General features: G+C 38.1%; 1 long non-coding RNA gene across 1 annotated transcript; it reads left to right on the plus strand.

Moving 5' to 3' along the window:
* Window positions 1-12,019: 12,019 nt before the first annotated feature.
* LOC140857911 (uncharacterized) lies at window positions 12,020-20,750 on the plus strand. Its single transcript, XR_012141357.1, has 4 exons — window positions 12,020-12,285; window positions 12,760-12,850; window positions 19,535-20,313; window positions 20,594-20,750. It is a non-coding gene; the product is annotated as an uncharacterized lncRNA (long non-coding RNA).
* The last annotated feature ends 797 nt before the right edge of the window (window positions 20,751-21,547 follow it).

Raw genomic sequence — 21,547 nt, forward strand, 5'->3', positions numbered from 1 at the left:
TGTGCGCCACATAATTCACACAAGAAAGAGTTTCTCATGAAACCTTTCTACGCACAAAGAGTCCACGCCCTTTTCTTCTCACGCCACAAGTGGATAGGGATGAGTTGGTTTTCATTTGAATTCAAATTTGATTTGAATTCAATTGTGTAACCACTTGTCTTTATCCTCTTACGTGGATAAGACATGTTTTGAACTGTTTTAAAAGAGATTGGGAGGTGGGGCGTGCGTAGAAAAATTCTGAGAAAGAAAGTGGGGGTGAAATCACGAACTAGCATTCGTGAGGAGCCGATCAGACAGGAGCTTCGTGTGGACGATCCGCAGAGGTCAGACACTAGTGTGGCTGTGATGTGACAATCAGAGTCCCCCGACGGTGATCAGATTGCGGTGATCGACTATCCATAAAAGGTGATGTGTTCTGAACACAGTACAGTAAAAAATTTACTATTTTAAATTTGAATTTCAAATTTAAATGCATGCTGTTGTATCATATTTAGATCCTAGTGTAAGATTAATTAATATTAATTAATGAGATTAATTAATATTAATTAATAAAATTAATTAATAATTTTACTGTAAAATAGTAATTTTGAAAAAAAATTAAAATTACCATTTTGCCCCTGCACTGAATTTTTGCTTCATTTTTTTCATAGTGGGCTAATAATATCCTTGTTGCAGAACTTTATAAGCTAGAGACTTGCCCCCCAAGTGATTTTCGCAAATTCCTTCGTGCACTTCTTTAAGTGCATAGTTGGCATCTATAGGTCCCAAACACTTTAGCAAGAGGAAGAGAAAGATCTTTTGTAAAGATGACCATTCATTATTACATATTGAGAGGCCATCCATCAGAGTCGTTTAGCCTCTGAGGAGTCTGCAGAAAGGCTCCCATCGATCAGGTATTGAACGATCAGATCCATATAGCTTGGTTTGATAGTGAGCTGCAATACCTCCTCGACCTTATCAATACTCGGCTGTTCGAGGCATTCAACAAATATCCGATCCAGTGAGTTGAAAGCGAAAGTAGCCAGTCATGAAAGTATGTCGGCCTGAGTATTTTAGGTTCTGAAAATATGAAAGATCTCAAAATATTTCAAGCTTGCCGTAAAATCTTTCACCTTCTAAAGGTACTTCATCATAATGAAGTCGCGGGCCTCAAATTCGTCCTTGACCTATCCAGCGATTAGTTGCGAGTCAGTAAAGACCTTCAAACTATAAATCTCAAGCTCCTTGGCTATATTCAAGCCGACCAAAAGTATTTCATGTTTGGCTTGATTATTTGAGGCTTTAAAGTTGAATCGAAGGGCGTACTCGGTGACTACCCCTTCGAAATTTGTGAGTATGAGGCCAGTTCTACTACCTTGTGTATTAGATGCTCCATCAATGTGCAGCACGCAGGTCGACTTTAAGTCAGGTTTGAGAGTGTTAGCCTTTTTTATTATATTTTCATCTGTATCTTCTGGCTTATTATCGAATATAGTACATTCGGCAATAAAATCGGCTAGGACTTGCACCTTCATGAATGGTCATAGACGATATTGAATGTCGAACTCACCAAACTTCACTGCCCACTTTGCCATCCGACCTGACGTGTCAAGTCAATGTAAGATTACCTTCAGCGGCTGATCTGTCAGAACAACAATCGGATGGGCTTGGAAGTACGGATGAAGTCGTTGCACCGATATGATTAGGGTGTAGATCATTTTCTCTGCCCTTGAGTATCAGACTTCGACATTATAAAGTACTTTGCTAGTGTAGTAGACTGATCGATGAATTCGATTCTCATCCTCCTGGACGAACACCGAACTAACTGTTTCTACTAAAGTTGCCAAGTAGAGATACAATATCTCTCCGATCCTTAATTTTGTGAGCAAAGATGGAGAAGCCAAGTATTGTTTCAAGTCTTTGAAGGATTGTCGGTATTCATCCGACCATGAAAAATCTTTCGTCTGCCACAAAGTTTTGAAGAATGGCAAGCATCTCTCAGCCGACCTAGAAATAAATTAGCTGAGAGCGGCAATCCTTCCATTGAGTTGCTGTATCTCTTCCCTTGAACTCGGATGCTTCATGTTGATAATGACTTTGATTTTTTTGGGATTAGCCTCGATTCTTCGTTGTGAAATAAGAAATCTGAAGAATTTTCTGGAGGTTACCCCAAATGCACACTTAGTCGGGTTTAATTTCATCTGATGCTGTCGGAGTGTGTCAAAAACTTCCTCTAGATCCCGAACATGATCTATAGTTTGAGGATTCTTCATCAGCATGTCGTCCACATATACTTTCATGTTTCATCCGATCTGTGTCTTGAAGATCTTATTGACGAGCCGTTGATAGGTAGCACTGTTATTTTTCAGATCGAAAAGCATTACTTTATAGCAGTATATGCCTTTGTCGGTTACAAAAGTTATGTTCTCTTCATCTTCTGGTGCCATGCGGATTTGATTATATCCAGCGAAGGTATCCATGAAACTCAAAAGTCGGTGGTCAAAAGTCACATCAACCAATTGCTCGATCTTCGACAATGAGAAGCTATCCTTCGAACAAGCTACATTCAGATCGGTATAGTTGATACAGATCCTCCACTTTTCATTGATTTTTCTTACCATTACCACATTGGTAAGCCAGTCGGGATATGTAGCATCCCTGATGAAGCTTGCTGCGAGGAGTTTGTCGACTTCTTCATCAATGACCTTTTATCTTTCAGGATCAAAATATCGCTTCTTCTGTCTCACCAGCTTAACATTTGGATTGATGTTAAGTCAATGAGTTATTATTTTTGAAGAAATCTCGGGCATGTCGGAGGCCGATCAAGCAAAAATATCGGCATTGGCTCTGAGCAATTTTATTAGTTGTTGCCGCTCTGAGCCGGATAATTGTGACCTAATTCAGACTGTTTTTTCAGGATCTTCTTCTTTTAATGACATAAAAACCAGTTCTTCAGCTGGTTCACCCCTCTCTTGATTTTCTCTTTAGTCCAATTTGTCGACAGACAAAGAGTCTTCAAGTTTATTATTTTGGATGGAGACAAGGAAGCAATGTTGGACGAGTTGTTGATCTCTACGCATCTCTCCGACTCCATATCTTGTCGGAAATCAGACTAACAAATGGTATATCGAAACCACTGCCCTCAGAGCATTAAGCCCAGATCGTCTGAGTATGGCATTATAAGCCGAAGATACTCGAACCATCATGAATGTTATGAAAACAGTGCTCTATTATGGTTCAGTCCCAGTGGTTAAGGGGAGAGAAATTTCTCCTTCTACTGTGACAGCATCTCCTGTGAAGCTGACAAGTCGTGTCAAGACTCTTCTGAGTCGGTCAGTAGACAGTCACATTCAGAAGAAAATCAAATAAAATAAAACATCGATTAAACTTCCATTATCTATAAAGATTTTTTTTACATTATAGTTCGCTATTATTGTCGAAATAACAACAGCGTCATTATGGAGAGTCTGAATTCTCCGAACATCTTCTTCCGAAAAAGTTATTACATTGTCGAGTCGTCGTCGCTTTATCGACTCATCTTCGAAAGTTGCCCTCCTGTCCAGTCGTCCGGAGATCATGTTAATCACCCCTGCAGTCTGTTGATTATTTACAGCTTCTTCGATTTTGAATTGAGGTCGTTGATCAGCAGGAGGTTGAGTTGGTAGACTCTCTGGTATTTTTCGAGATAGCCTCATCGAATCAGGACTTCTATCTCATCCCTGAACTGGATGCATTATTCGATATCATGATCGTGATCACGATGGAACCGACAATACTTCTTTCGATCGTGGCTTCTCGATAATACTTTCATCGATGGGGGGTGTCGTAGATATTTCGCTCCTTCGATCTCCAAAAGGATCTACGCACGAGGAGTGGAAAGAAGAGTATAGGAGTCATATCTGTCGTAACTCAGCCTTGGACTCCGTCGTCGGGGTAAAGCTTGCTTATTGGATGGTGGCCGACTTGATTCGGCCGGAGCTTCTCCCTTCTTCTGTTTCTTCTTCTGACTTTTGCCTTCTGTTTGGCGCTGGTCAGAAGCTTCTTCGTCTACGTTCATATATTTGTATGCATACTCTAGAAGTTCAGCATAAGTCTGAAGGAGAGTTTTATCCAAAAAATACATAAATCGAGATCTCCTCATATCTCTTTTCATGGTCGAGATAGCCATATTTTTATTGAGGTCTTTGACCTCAAGCGTGACCGTATTAAAATGAGCCACGAAATCTCGAAGTGATTTAGTCTCTCCTTGCTTAATCAAGAAGAGACTATCAAAAGTTCGTGGCGGTCTTCGACTGGTGCTGAAATGAGCCACGAAAGAATGTTCCAGCTGTCCGAAAGAATATATGCTTTCCGACTGAAGTCCAAAGTACCAGGCTCAAGCAGCTTTCCGAAGAGTTGTCGGGAAGCCGATGTATAAGAGGACATCGATCGTCCCCTGAATCATCATGAGAGCCTTGCAGCTCTTAAGATGATCGATCGGATCGATGGATCCATCATATGGCTCCACCTGAGGTATCTTGAATCGAGATGGGATCGATTGGTCCAAGATGTGCCGAGAAAGTGGCTGGGTGTGTGGAAGTCATAGTCGTTGGAGGACTTCCGACCTTTCACTTGAAGCTGAGCAAGTTGGTGACTGATCTCCTGAAATTTACATTCATAATCATCAAATCGCCGTTGGGAAACTCTGGGGGTAGAACCACCCGATGAGTTAGAGGAGGAAGCAGACTGTGTTCGCGGTCGCTTTCTTTTCTTTGCCTGATCCAATTGAGAAGGAGAGGGACGCCATGAATGGTGGATGGCACATTGAGAGCACCGCGAATGCTGCTGCTCGTGCCGATGAGAGAGCCGAGACGATCGCTCTGGTGAAGGAGACTGTCGTGGATGACAGCGACTGTGCCTGGATGGCACCGTATGCGCCACTGGTTGCTTTGTTGGCTGCTGTGGTGGCTGGCTCTGCTACTGCTGGAGGCTTCTGACTGCCTCCGTAAAGACAGTCACCTGCTGCATGAGTGCAATAATCTAGACATCCGTGGTGACCACAGGACGTGAGGAACTAGACTCTGCTATTGGAGGAGAGGGAGGAACCTCTTTTCGATGAAAAGAGTGCCTCGCTGATCCGGTTGCAGTCGAGTATTGGGCTCTAATTTTTGTCATTGCAAGTTGTCTCCCCCTTCCTGCGCGCCAATCTGTTGTGGCCAACTCTCCGTCGCCTGTCGTCGGAAACGGACACCTACAAAACAGCATCCGCACAGATCGGATTTGTATCCGACGGAGACCCTCCGATGCCTAAATCAGAGAAAAAAAGTTGGTGAACAAGAGTTGAATGCAAACAGTAGCAGAGTTTGGCCCAGAGTTGGCTCACCAGTCCCGTTTTCCTTACCCCTTTTATAGATGAGATTTTTGTAACCATCGGACATGATCCCGTATTTTATGGTGCTAAATCATCGGACCATAATCACGTAGTGGATCGTTAATTCTCACTGATTGCACCGTGATATGCGGCCGGTAACTATTCATGACGGTTATGGTATATCTGAGTTGACTAACCGACCATATGTCGGTAGAATCCATGAGCAACTGTCGGCTACTAGTTTTGTTATGTCGATGGTCTAAGTCATCCGTTGTCGATCGATAGTAGTCGAATCATTAGTCTTTCAGCTGACAATAGATCGGTGTGGTTCGTTCGATTGGTCGATGAAGAGTCGGAACTATATATTCAGCCGATGTAGAGTCGGAGTTGTATGTCCGGTCGGTCAACTATTGTTGAGTCGGTAGTTAGTTGACTTGAGTTGGGGATCGATTGATTTACCTTAATATGGTGTTTTCCATTAAAGACAATGCTGTGTGGGGAGGGGAGATGAGCAATCTTTCCCTTCAAAAGTTTATATATGTCGATTAGGAAATGAGTCTTTTATGATTCTTGTTTCCATCTGTGAGAAATTTCATTAAAAGAGCTAGCTTTTTTGGTCGGTAAGCACTAGTCGCATGTTTGTTGCCCACCTCCATTGCTCTCATCATTTTACAAAAATATTTTAAAAAAATCACAACTAAAAGTGGCGGTCTAGGACCTAACTCTAATCAAATCCAGAATCAACTCATAAAAAAATAAATTGATCTGATCAAATTATTTATTAAATGAATCAAGTTCATGCTTAGAGTTTTGACCTGTTGAGTACATTTTGACCAGATAAATAATTAGATTATATTATATCTCAGTCTATTTAACCTTTTAAAACCTGCTTACTCCATATAAAAACTATTTAACTCATTTAAGTTCTGCTTAACATACTTAATTCAATTAGACCTATTTTTTACGCTATGCACATATGTTTAAATGCTACTTAAATTTACATATATAGACATTGCCACACCCGTATATGCGATTTATGACAATGAGCTTCATGAAAGCATCATATTTTATCATGAATTTTTATGTCTACATGCAATATTGAAAGAGAAGAAATGATTGTAATGTTGTTTAAGTGATCAAGTGTTTGGAGACTGTGATGTCACCAACCTATAACATATTTGTGACCATATTTTATTAGATTTACCTATATACTATCGTATAATTGATGCATATGATGCTAATTTGAGTGGAAGAGTATTACGTGGATGGTTTTGAAATCATCATTTGGTGAACAAAGTTAACAATGGAATGAGGAAGAAGCATATAATAGATGTACACAAACTAAATAAAATTTGTAAGGTGCATGCTTCTTGTACGCCTCATCCTTTTTCATTTGAGGTCCTCTATTTGGTTTCAATCTTTGTTCTCATCTTAATTCAAACAATTGTAAGTATAATGTCTAAGTTGTATTTGAAAATTTTTTACTCCATATGTGTCCCATTCATTTTGTATCAATGTTACATGAAAAATTAAAAGTTAAATCTTTTAGCATTTTTTCTACCCTTTTGTTTGGCTAAACTATCGGTTACAATTTTTAAAATAATTTTGTTTTAAGGGATAACTCTATGATATATGTTTCTTCTATTTAATTTGGTCCTTACTAAGAATATTAAAAGGCCTTGTTATTTCAAAAAAAAAAGAAGATAAAGAACCTGGAAGGAAACTCTGATAATTGACTGCAAATCATTTTGAAATAGTTTAATTCTAGATATAATAAGATTCCGTTTTTGAAACATACGTTAATTGCACTAAATATTTATATGGTGTGTTATGTTTATTTATATATCAATAAATGATATTTAGTATAGGATATGATAAAACTGGGAGGGGAATGATAATAGAGGTGGGCATTGGGCCGGGCTGGCCTGTGGGCGGCCTGGCCAGCCCGGCTCGACATGAACTAGACCGTGCCTAGCACGGCCCACCAAGTATTGTAGTGGGCCGTGCTAAGGCACGATCCAATACTAAGGGCTCGACTTGGTTGGAGGTTTGGTGGCCCACGGCCCAAGTCCGGCATGGCCCTTCAGGGCTTGAGCTAACATGGCCCATCGTGCCAGGCACAATGTGTGCCCAGGCCCGACACGGTCTGCGTGGTAGCTCATATGGGCCGTGCCTTGGCACTGCCCCTATGGGCCATTGCACGGTCCTCTTACCTCGGGATATTTTTAAAGTTTTTATTTTAAAAAATAATTTTTATAAAATAAAATAAGTTGGGGATTTGGGGGATAAAAAAAAAGATATTGAAATTTTTTTTGTAAAAGCAAAAACCACCTTGTAATGGTGGAGAGTTTGGCATAGACCCCTACCAGTTTATTAATATAAATCAAAATTATACAAAAAAGGGAAGGGGGCTAGGCCTGACCTTCCGAATATAATGAGGGGGAGAGAGAAGAAAATAGAGATGACTCACTTCAACAAATAAAAAATAAAAATATATAATTTAAAAAAATTAAGAATTGAAAATAAATCTTACTAATTGTCGTACCGTTTGTGTCGTCCTCATCATCAGATCCAGTATTATGTCCTCTTCTGTCCTGAAGTCTCACCTCCACATCCAGTCAATCTTTAAAGTAGAGCAGCATCTCAACTGTCTCGCTTGTCATCCTACTTCTCTTTTTATCCAGAACATGCCGACCTGCACTAAAAGCTGATTCTGATGCTATTGTAGATATCAGCACAACTAAAATATCATATACAATTACAGACATAACAGAATATTAATTTTTTACATTCTTTCACTAGGCCAATACATCAAGATTTTTTATTTGATTTTCATCTAATGCAGAAGAGATTTCATTTCGTAAATAAACTTCTAGTTCGTTGCTTAAAGATGAAAAAGATGCATGTAAATATCTCCTATGTGTAAGAAATGAGAAAACAGATGATGAACGAGAGGTTCTAGAAGTGGGTTGTAAAGATGATATAGATTATCTAGATCCATGAATTTTTTCATCATGTAATGTAAAAATATCATAAAATAGCTGAGTTACCTAAGCTTAGATGCTTCAGAATCATAATTCATGTATTTACTAGTTTCATCAAGTAAAATATATATGCCACTTAATTTGATCTGTGAATAAAATACAGCAGCTAAGTTATACATGGGACATACCACATCCCAATACTGATTATATTTAATTTTTATTTCATGAATAATAGGCATAAAAACATCATCATATCTATATTGTGCAAATTGACCATAAATTATGTATGTTTATTGTAAAAATGCACAAGAGGTTGGAAAATAAATACTAGAAAGAGTATTTGTAGCATTATAAAAATTAACTAAAAAATCTTCTAAAAATTTTTTTTTTTTCAATCATTTTCAGTCAAAATAAAGCCTAATCCACGATCATTTATATATGCACTTAAAAGATTTTTGTATGGATATGCATCATGAATCATTGTATGTATAGAATTCCAATGGATAACTACATCAAATTTAAATTTTTTAAAATATTTATCATGGTCTAGACATAATTATTTAAATTCTTGTAATCGTGCTCTTGAAGATTGAATAAAAAATACTGCATTCCTAATTCTTATAATTATATCTTGAACAATATCCATTCTAGCTTGATCAGAAAGATTCAAAATATGATATACATATCTAATATGAAATAAATTTTCATTAAGAATGAGATGAAAAAAGTCCTTCAATAATTAGACAGCCACATTATTATTAGATACATTCTCAAATATAACAGACATAATTTTATTACTAATACCATATGTGGCTGTAGTTTGATAAATAGTATTGGATATTTGTCGGTCAGAATGGGAATAATCAAAAGAACGAAAAAAAAGAATATACTTATTTAATTGCCAATCATTGTCTATATAATGAGTAGTGACAGAAATAAAAGATATATTATCTACAGATACAATCCATGTATCAGAAGTTAATGATGATTTTGCATTTAAGACAGAAAGAGTTCAAATCAAATTATCCTTCATTATTAAGTAATTAGTCATAGCTATTCTTCTAAATGTACATCTACTGGTTCTTCTGTAAGTAGATTATAAAGCTAATTGAACAGACTCTTCAAAATTAAAAAATTTACATAGGATAAAAAGTAATTCATCCCTAACTATTTATTTTACAAGTATTTTTCTTTGATTTTCATGATTGTGAGCAAAAATTCCTACAAGGGCACCTCCTTGTATATTAAGGGTACTTTGAAGACGAGAATCACTTATCCTATGAGACTCTTGATGTTTCTTCAAATGGCCAGTTTCTTCAGAACTGGCACAACTATATAATTTGATATATTTTTTATATTTTACCTTATAGACTCCATCAACTAAAGCTCTATCAAAATCATTCAATACAGCGCTGGTCCTCTTATGAAAAGAGGATCCAGCTTCAACACAAGGGGCTTCAGAGGGAGTAGAAAGAGTTTCTTTCTACTTAGAAATAGAGAAAAAGTCGAATTGCACGGCGGCAATACCCTCATCATCATAATTTGCCATCTATACTAAGTAAATGCAAAAAAAATAAAAACTAATCTGTAACCAGTAAAAAAAATTGTGTAGAGCCGAAGAGAAAGAAGAGATAGAGCGGAGAGCTAGAGAGCCGGAAGAAGAGGGCCGGGCTAGAAGAGGAGAGCCGAAGAGAGTAGAGCCGATAGAGTAAAGCCAGAAGAGCTGCCTCTTGAACTCCGACCTTCAAAAGAGGGATGCTTCCTCCTCTTGTTTAACTCTTGAATTACTAAACTATAATTGCTACTTGCTAAATATTGAATAGAAGATAGCAGAATTGCTAGAAGAGAGAATAAATAGGAGTAGAGAGATTAGAGAGGGAGAGGATTGATTTGATGAATTAGTATGGTGAGAATGAAGGAGGAGAGCCCTATTTATAAAAATTTTAAAATTTTTATTTTTTCAAAATACCCCTCAATTTAGTCATTTTTTTACTATTGAAGGAGTCAAAATAGTCATTTTCCCAAATATAACCATCATAATCCAAAAAAATAAAAAAAAAATTTAGCCGTTACGGGTCGGGCCTGGCCCATAACAGCCTTAAACAAGCCCATTTGAGGTGCCTGGCCCATAATGACCTTAAATGGGCTGTACCAGACATGGCCCGTAATAGGCTCAAATGGGCCATGCCTGGCATGGTCCATTTGGGTTGATTTTTTTAAAAAAAATAAAAAGATCGGGCCATCAGGCCCGTGGACCAGACAGGCCATGGGTCATGCCTGGCACGGCCCGCCAGGTGCCGGGCCTAGGGTCGTGCCATGTCGGGTTCTGGTGTAATCGGGCCGTGCCCAGCACAGCCCATTTGGTCTGTGGCCCGATGGGCCTAGATCGAGCCGTGCTAGGCATGGTCTAGTGTCCAAGTCTAGATGGTAAATATGAAACCAAATATTTTATTTTAAAAAATATTACATATTTTTTTATACAAAAAATAAAATCTTAGAGTTTCACTTGGTGTTATTCTATAATGATTACTTACTACAAGAGGTTACAAGTAAATTGCAACAATAATGTTATCATCTTTACACCCCCTCTCTGCTCTAGAGATGGGTAACGGGCCGAGCCGCCCATGACATAGCCCCACCCGACACGAGATGAGCCGTGCACGGCCCATCAACTACAGTGCTGTGCCGTGTCTGGCACAGCCCATAAGAGGGGTGCCGGGCTGGGCTGAAGTTTTCTAGTCCGCGGCCCAGGCCCGGCTCGGCCCATAAGGGCCTAGGCCGGCACGACCCGTGGGACAGGCACGATATAGTTCGCATGCCAACCTGGCAACTTTGAAACGGGCCATGCCAGCCCATTGCGGCTCCACCCTGCTGCCATCCACGCCACACCCGCTGTCCGCTTCCGGCTCCACATGACCACCACCCTCCCTCCCCTCCCCTCCCCTCAGACCCCGACGTCCGTCCGCACCAAAGCCACTCCCCCGGACCCCCTCCACCCTCCCCTCTCTCTCCCCTCGTGAGGCCCCCGTCGCGGCCCCGCCCCACCCTCGCTGCGGCCCCCCCCCGCTACCGTCTGTGCCACATCCATCGTCCACCTCTGGCTCCACGCGACCACCACCCTCCCTCCCCTCCCCTTGAGCCTCGACGTTTGTCTACGCCAAAGCCGCCCCCCCCTGCGAACCTCCTCCGCCCTCCTCCGGCCGTTACGCCCGCATCCCACGTCGGTAATGGACCGAAACGGACCATGCCAGACAAGGCCCGTTTATAATTTTTTTTTTAAAAAAAAAATAGACCTCCGGGCCAACGGACCGTGTCAGGCACGGCTTGCCATCCATCGGGCCTAGGGCCATGTCGGGCTCGAGCCTGATGCTAATCGTGCTGTGCCTGGCATGGCCTGTTTAGCCTTAAGCATGATGGACTCGGACCTGGTTCATTTCAAACACGGCCCAGTGCCCTTTACCAAACCCCCCGCCACAAAAAAAAAAAATAAAAATAAAATAATATTATTACTGAAACTAGTTCCGACGGTTTCCGCCGGATTTACGAGTAACTTAACATGAAACACTTTTAACTTCATCTTATTCTGGCAGTTATAAGTATTATTTGGAATGTTAATGAGGAACTATTTGCGGGGTTTCGTGCAAAATTAGTGCCAAGGGATTTTTAATCCTAACCCCCTGACAATTGTAAATCTACATCCAAGTTCCTGCAGTATTCATTATTGCACCTCCTCGCGCCACACCATCGACTCCATCCCGTGGTCCGTCTGCGAGCTCTTAAACCCTAATTGCCGTTCCCCGTAGAATGGCGTGGAAGGAGGAAATTGGGGGCCTCCTTCGTGGATCCAAATGGTTCGCAACTGACGATCGGTGGCGGAGCCAGCTGTTGTTGTGGTGACGCCGGATTGGAAGCAGAGGCGGGCGCCGCCCCGCCGGCGGCCGATCGTCTCTGCTGCCACGAACTCTACACCTGGTACGTCAGTCATGCACAGAAACTGATCTATTTGGGAGCTTTGAAGGAAGCAATCATGCAAAGACTCGGCTTTTTATCTTTATCATATCTGTTTATATGATCTGGATCATTGCCTATCTATTGTTGGTTCCTTGATTTTCTGCCCACAATTGATGCCTGGAATTGGGATTTTGGGGAAAAACCTGGTTTTTTTGTTCTTATTCTCGGGTTTCTGTGGAAATGCAATATTTTTACCTGAAAGCATGGTAATGTAATCACTTATTCTCGTTTTAAGCTTGAAGGAATTTGAAGTTGAGTTTTTGGGTGCATGTCTATGTATGTTGTGTTGTTTTCCTGGAACTTTGAGTCAAATGGGAAGATTATGTTCTTTCTTTTTAATTTTTTTCGAGATTTTAGTCTTTGGTGGTCACTGCTTCTTCTTCTACCCCTTCCTCTTCCTCTTCCCCTTCTGTTACTCATTCTTCTGCGTTCTAGGGAGAAAGGAGAAGTGGCAGCTACATCTCCACGGTCTCTGAGATGGTTAGAAGGGTGATTTGTGCCGTAATTATCTGCTGTTCTGCCATAGGTTGGTCTCTCTCCGTCCCTCCCTCCCTCCTTCCTCTGTTTTTTCCTGCCAAATTGTTCTTTCCAATGGTGTGTGGCTAGTTGGTGAAGTAGTCATGGGATTTTATGAAGTTGGTAGTGTTCTAGGGGCCTATTTTTGGTTCTTGTTACTATGTTGGATTTTCTGGTTTTGTCTTTAACTTGTCGGAAATTTCTGATATTGGAGAAGTAACGGCAGCAGTGGATGAGTTCATTTTTTTAAGTGGGTCGTTTTAGTGTGTCAAGTGTTTGTTTCTAAAGTATCTCTGATTTGGTTTGATCTTTACCTTTTTGAGAGAAAGGTTGGTGAGATTATTGAATGAATTCATGGTAATCTATTGCTTTATCATATTAATAAGGTCTCCAACCAGCTTGGGGTTGTCCCCAAGGAACTGCATTAAATCCACACTCCCCCTGCTAACACTCTCCAGATCATATTCTACACTTACCAGCAGGGATGGATCCAGGATTAGAATCTAAGGGGGGCCGAAGTACATAGTCATACTTATATTGAAAATTATATATAGTACTTATATGAGCAAAGCAGACAAATTTTAATATGTATTTCAATAATAAAAATATCTGAAACCGAAAAGTCTTACATTCTTCCCAAACAAAATAATTACTATTATATATATATATATATATATATATATATATATATATATATATATATAATCATCACCATGAAATTTACCTTAAGAGATCATCGTAGTTGTGCACGACGCTCTTTTAGATCATAAAATTCATCAATAATGGAATCTATATCAAATTTTTCTGCAATCATTCTCTCAATGTAGGTAATCAAGTAATCTGCAAGAAAATCGTCTTCCATCTTGTTTCGAAGTTTATTTTTAGTAATCTTCATAGCTGAAAATGATCGCTCAGTTGTTGCAGTGAAAATTGGAAGAGTTAATACCAACGAATCAAGCGATCAATCAAATAGAAAACAATAGACTTTCCTGTTTTTTTCAATCCTTGACAAAGTTCAGAAATTGTTGACAACTGCTTCAACTTTGGATGATGAGGGACATCAAGCTTATAATGTTGTGCTTGTATTCTCAAATATAGCTTTTCTTGTTCAGTAAAATCATCAGGATAAAATTTATTTACTAGCTCACAAATATGGTCGACATTAAGTGACTTGTAATTATCTCTTAGATCCAAACTTGAGCTAAGACCAAGTAGCTTCATTGTATTTTCAGTGAATCTATTATTAAGCTCTTGCCATTGAGTATCAGTAGTAGCAATAAATAAGTTTACCTGATAATGATGCTCAAATGAAATAGGATCCTGTTGTTGACGAGCTAGCCTCCTTCTAATGATACAAGGAGCACTCATGTCAGGAATATCAATCTCATGTTTCTCACAAAATGATTTCACTTCTTAAAAAAAAAAATTCCAACATGATTCTCTCATTCTTAGGATCAAAGTTTTAGAAGTAGAGACCAAAGTAATGGCATTCAAGATATCTTGAGATTTACATTGCAAGGCTTGACACAAATCATGAGTAATTGTCATGATATCTCTCATAAGATGTAATGTAAAGACAAACTCAAAAGATGTCATGGCATTATAAGCAAACTCTGCAGCACCTCATTGTGAATAATTACCTTCTGTCATAATAATTTGAAGGACAGAGCAAGTTCCATCAAACATTAGTAATAACCTTTCAATAGATGCCAAATGGGAATCCCATCGAGTATCTCCAGCTTGTTGTAATATTCCAATTTGATGCGGTCCACTACCTGTTTCAATCTCACCATTGGCAATTTAATTTTAAATGTTAGTAGCATGAGCATCTCTAAGTTGATCGTGCCTTTTGAAAGAATTACTAACAACATTGACAATAAATGTCAAATTAGAAAAAAACTGATGAACATGGCTAGCTTCTTTAGCTGCTGCAACTAATGCCAATTGCAACGATGAGCAAAATATTGAATATAATATGCATTAGGGCATTCTTTCAAAATCAATGCTTATAGTCCATTCCACTCACCCCGCATATTACTTGCTCTGTTATATCCTTGACCTCGAATATTGAGGTCATGGTGAGAAAAAATAGATGCTATCTCATTTTTTAATGTTAATGCTATAGTGCCTGACACATGAATAAGATCAAAGAATCTTTTCTGCACATAGCCCTCTTTGTCAACAAATCTCAAAACAATAGCCATCTATTCTCTTTTGGACTCATCTCGAGCTTCATCAATAATAATACAAAATTTTCAATTTTCTCACAAATTGTAGCACGAATTCTTCTTGCAAAAATGAATAATATCTTCTTTTGGATACTAGATGAGATATATTAAGCATTTTCAAGTGCATTTTAAAGTACAATATTTGCAATATTTTGATCATAAGATGCTAAAAGTTTTATCAATTCAATGAAGTTTTCACGATTTAATGATTCAGAACTCTCATCATTACCTCTAAAGGCACATGCTTGAAAGGTAAGCCACCGAACATCATCAATAGATGCCTTAAGCCGTAAATGATTATTAGCAACTATTTGAGCACTTTGCTTGCTAAAGATTTTCTCTCTGTGTTGAGATTGAGCCATCAAAGTGTCACAAGACTTCACACAAATATTATATGGTGAATTTGGGCAATCTCCAATATGGACAAAAAATGCACAATCTTTTTCATGAACTTTTTTTCAATTTTGAAATCCCTTTTCTGTAAAAGCATTGGTACCATGGTGAACATTTGAAGGATTATTGAACACATAGCATGGCAAACAAAATGCTGCATCTTTAGCAGGTGAATACTCTAACCAATTAGGAAACTTCTTAAACCAAGAATACTGAAAATGTCATAAATATTTTTCTAAACCAGATGAAGGATATTGAGAAAGATAAGGATGATATGGTCCTGCTTTTATATAAGCACGCCGAATTTCATCCCGTTGATCAATAGGATACTCATATATTGGCACACGTAATCTTAGATCACGTTCTAAAGAAAAAATATCAACTTCTTTTTCTACTCTTGGATTCTTAGCAGGATAAATCAGTAGCTTCACCATGTTCACATTGAGCTTCAACATTTTTTTTTTGAAAAAAGCATCAATAGTACGTGGCTTTCCCATAATTAGCCTAATATAAAATTAAAAGGAATGAAATGGTTTATTGATTAAACAATTATAAAAATATATATTATAAGCAACAAATAGGATTGCCTTTTTACATGAAATTAAATAAATGATATTATTGTAGAAAATTGTTTATGTATCAGACAAAGGCTAACTTTAAAAATACATATTAAAAGCAAGATATAGGATTGTTTAAAAGTGTATTACCCGCATTCTACAAGCTATTATTACGTGGGAGACCAACAAATCCTTTCACCTCAAGAAAAAATTTCACTATTGCAATACCTGCAAAGATTTAATAGAAATTCAAGTTATATATGTCCATCAATTATGTAAAAAATTTAAAAAACGATGATGCTAACTTAAAAAATATATATATTTTAGACAATAAAAATATATTATTAACCAAATATGTTAATAACATACAAATTTTTAAAATAAAATTTTTATATTTCTTTTCATTACCTGGTAAGATTTGAAATTGTTAAGCTATGGCTGAGAAGAATGCACCTATTAGGCTTCTCATAACATCTGTTTGGAATCTTTAGATCAAAAGAAAAAAGGTAGGTGATGGGAGAAGAATAAATGAGATCCTGTGAGCCGTGTGTTCCAAGGAAGGAAATGGAAGCATCGGAAAAAGAAAAAAAAAAGGCAGGTGAGTCTTGACCTATTCCCAAATACAACTCCCAACTAGCAATATTTCAATTCAAGGCATCCTCCATTGTATCTTCCTATCACATAACAGCGCATGCAACCCAAAACAATTGAAAGAAGGTAATTACTAGTGAATAGTGATACTTGCTACAGAACTTCAATGATCACTTCATTGGTCCTCGTTCAGTTCTTCAAGGTTGAAACCTCAAAGAACAAAATATGAATTCTGTAAGCATTGCAAGGTTATCCCCTCTAAACCATGAATTGAACGATGGGAAAGATAGAAACAGAAAGACACGAGAAAGAAGGGAGGCGTAGGCATTTAAAATTCCATAAAGGATCCACTTACGACATAATAAATTCTGTTTTAAGATATATATATATATATATATATATATATATATATATATATATATATATATATATATATGTATGTATGTATGTATGTATGTATGTGCGTGCGTGTGCGTGTGCGTTAGATGCTTGGGGGGACTACATAATAAATTTTAATTAGTATATATATATATATATTTTTTTTTTTTTTTTTTTTTTTTGAATGTTGCGGGGGCCAGGGCCCCCCAAGCCCCCCCCCTCCATCTGTCCCTGCTTACCAGTTATATAGTCTTCTAACATCTTACCTTCAGGGATTAAAAATGGATATGGTTTTCAGAAAATTTGTAATACAGTCCTCTTAGATCTATGTTAGAGACCCCATTATTTAGTCCTACCATAGACATTTATTCTTCCCTTCCAAATATCAGACATATTGCAAGGATAAGGTCCTTATGAGGATTGGAACACATGTATACTCATTTTTATGCCATCACTTAAAAAAGTAGAAGCCGAAGAAGAAGAAGAAGAGAGAAGGAAGAAGAAGGAAAACAATAATAACAGCAACTTCATTATAATTGTCTCGGAGCCCCCCTACAGATAAGTGCATAACCATGGTTGCCTCATAAACAGTCACCTTGTTAAATCATCTACTGGTCATATTTCTTCATTATAGCTGATTGCTTATTGTCTAGAATCTGGATTCCGTTCATTTGTTGTTCGAGGTCATGGGCATCTTTAGGCATGACCTTATCCCCATATTGCATTATCTGTCTCAACCAAGATGGTCAAAACTGATAAATCATTTTGTCCATTTCCTAATTTTTTTTCACCAGTCAAGCGTTAGTTAAAATGACGTACTTTTCGATTATGTTGGTCTTACTGCAATATTTCCATCTAATACCTGATCTCCTCCTCCTCCTCCTCCTCTCTCTCTCTTCCCCACCCCGCCCCACTTGCACACCGCCGCCCCCTACCCTGGCGCACTCCCTCTCATTTATTGTGATTTTTTTGCCAAAAAAGTAGGAAAAGAGACTGCTAATCTCTATTTAATCGAGATTCAAGATGCTACTAACAGTGCTAAATTTCAGTTGTCCTTCCTTGACCAAGCATGTTCTTTTTAAGGTTGTTGGATATTTGGAGGCATTCTCCCTTCCTTTCCTCTTCTTCTTCTCCTCTATTCCTTTCATTCTGATTGTTTCCCCAAAAAAAGTAGCAAAAGAGGTATCAAGTTTCAATCTGCTGCTCAAAGCACTAACTTTCAGTTCTTCTGCCTTGACCAAGCATGTTCATTTTAAGTTTGTTGGATATTTAGAGGTTTTCTCCCTTCCTTTCATTCTGATTGTTTGCCAAAAAAGTAGCAAATGGGGCAGTTAATCTCTTTTTAATCCAGATTCAAGATGCTACTAACAGTGCTAAGTTTCACTTGTTCTGCTTTGACCAAACATGAACCAGCGATATCAAGTCCTAACTCTATCTGAAGCATTATTCTACTCATGTTTTTCTACATTTGTGCACATACTTGTGTATTTAGGCATGCATGCATGCTTGTTTCATCTGAAGAAAGTGGCAAATTGCGATGCCTTTGTACCTTATAACTAGGGCTTTAATTTTGACATCAAGTTCATTTAATAATTTTTGAACTTATTCATGATTTCCTCCATAAATATTACCTGTCTCTGATACTGATTCATTCTGGAACAGGATAGTTATCATAGATGTAGGGGATCCAATTGGCATTTTATGTCTTTATTCTTTGAACTATCTTGCCAAGATGGGGACTCTAGATGTGACTAAACTGGTACATGAGCAGCGAGGGTGGCTCATCATCACATGCATTTGGCTAAATGCTGGCGTTTTGACTTGAGGATTTTGTATTTAGCATGAAGCAAACCAGCTATAGCCTGACATCAGTTATTAAAACTATCACATAGTTTGGTCAAAACCAAACATGTAAAAAGTTGTGGATCTGGTAAACGTTCATATAAATATTAATGCACACATTCTTGCATCCATGATACTGCATTTATCCAGTTGCATTCCCATGAAGATTACCAGGGTATGTTGCAAATAATGTTTACTAGAAGTTTCCTTTGAACTTGTTTGGATATATAGGATATTTGTAAGGCATACTTAATTTCAAAATTACACCATCTTTATGAAACTCAGAGTGAGCTCAGGTTTCACATCTCAGCCAGATCTAGTGCTGGACAACCAAGCTTTTATGGTTTCCCTAGTTTGAAATCCATGTAAATTAATCGATATAATTCTTGTCATACTTTGACATTGAGAATGTTTGTTCTAAGCCTGCAGTCAAAAGGTAGACGATTATCACCAGAAGAGCAGTTGGCCTTGCAGATGGCAATTAAGGACACAATTCTTTTGGTGCTATGCTATTTTATTTAGCCCATTACTTGCATTAATTCTGGATCCTCTTTGCAAATGTCGAATAAGGATGTGGAAGTTCAATCCTGATTCATAGCATTAAGTTAATTTGGTTGTGGTTATTGTAGTTTTGCCCTTTCCCTCAAGCAGCCATCAACATGGATTATTTTCCTCACTTTTTTTCTTTTTTTTGGGATAAACCAGGAAAACTTACATGGTCCTTGGGAAAACACATCCCAGAGCATCAGTTAGAGCTAGTTCACAAAGAGCCAGAGGAAGGTCAGTACAAGAGAAAGAAATGTTACCATGATCAGCTACATAGTTAACAGTCCAGTCAGCCGCTTGATTGCCCTTGTGGTAGGTGTGTGAGATGTGGAATGATTCAAGGTCCTGAGTGACTAGCAGAATATCCAGCAACAAGAGATGATTTCTAGATGTAAGAGATGGCAAGTGGTTGATCCAGACTGGCCCTCAAGCCATATATGAAATGCCCTCAGAATTTTGACTGTGCAGCAGACACCTTCCCATTTAGCAGACAGGTCCATCATGGCTACATTTCTACTCCGTTGGAAGCTGCCACTGGCTGCTACAGTGGCTCCCATGTGATCGTGGATAATGTGTCCAGCACCACAGCGGGTCTACCTCCCTCATTGATGGACCTGCCGAAAACATCAACATTATAACCTGAAAATTTTTTGAACCATGGAAGACATGCTGTAGGTACAAACTTTTTTATACCTAAATATCTAGAAAAATTACAGCTCCAAAACCATGGCTGTAATGGGCTTGTAACATTTGATGTCTCAGTTATCACGAGTCTATGAAATATCTGGACCTCCAAAGAACCTTAAAATATGCTGTGGAAGCTCATGTCCACAACACTGTAAATCTGAAATGGAAGCACTGTACCATATTTCTTGATCTATACATGAGGTCACTGTGGTGAGCAGAACCTGGACTTGAAAACAAGAATGATTGGAAAGGTAAACCATTTTACCTAATCTCTTTTTTTTCCCATTCTCGTGAAATTAGATCAATAATTTATTGTTGGACAGAAGTTTTTAGTTAGCATAACTTTAAAATTATTTTCTATTTTCAGTTTAATTACAACTTATGCAGAGGACAGATTCTAATTTAGTTCATTCATATTTGCCTTTTTATGATAAGAAATTCATAGTTTGCTTTCAAGACTACACGACTGATATAAATATACTTGTTCAACTAGCATGCTTTTATGAGAGAAATGTTCTTTCTTTTATGCAGGTGCCTGTTTTCTTTTTTCCACTCGGAGACCTTGATAGATCTTCTATGTTCCTGTTAATTTAAATCATTGCCAGTACATTTTTAGCAATTGAACTTACACAATGAGCATGGTCGATGTAATTCATGGTGGGCAATTCGATATCTTTGTCGTTGAACTCCTCTATCTTTCAACTTGTACCACATAATTGCCTTAATTCAGCAGTCTTTTTCACTAAGCATTCACAGCTTGCTCATAAATCTGCGAATTTATAGCTAGATCCAAAAAATATCATTCTGGCTCTTGTGAGCCCTAAGGTTCTAATCTCAGAGATACTGATGCAGCAAAGGATGCAGCTAATAGGTATTATGACCAGCTGGACCATACTAAGTTTCACAGGAACCAACTGATAAATGAAGATAATATCAAAATTTAGCCAAATTTCTATATTTATAGTAGCTAAGTTCTAGCAAGTTCTTTTATTACCTATTCCTATTTCTAGTATGATTTTGTACTTTATGTCCTTCATATGCTTCTAATATATTATATGAAGAGAGTTTGCGACATGTTAGTAGTAGAACAACTGTCAGAGAGAGCACGCTTCATCAAGCTAATGGTTTTTCGATCCAATTTATTTTTGATTCATATGTATTTTCTGAAATTTAATTCCAGCAATCAACTTGCTCTTCTTCACATACAACCACAGCTAAAGCGAATCTCTGCCAATAAAATTTGACACCTCTAGGGTGAACAATAATAGAAATTAACATTGAAGGTTTTCAAAACAGGCAAATGAGACATAGGATGCAACCACCGACAGCAAAGAAGGAACCTGAAAAAAAAAAGGATCAGAGCAAAACGAATAGGACACTGTAGAAATTAGCATTTGAAGGTTTTCAAAACAGGCAAATGAAACATGGGATGCAACCACCGACAGCAAAGAAGGAACCAAAAAAACAAAAGATCAGAGCAAAACG

This window comes from Elaeis guineensis, chromosome 5 (assembly GCF_000442705.2).
Source record: "Elaeis guineensis isolate ETL-2024a chromosome 5, EG11, whole genome shotgun sequence".
In the NCBI taxonomy this organism is placed as follows: domain Eukaryota; kingdom Viridiplantae; phylum Streptophyta; class Magnoliopsida; order Arecales; family Arecaceae; genus Elaeis; species Elaeis guineensis.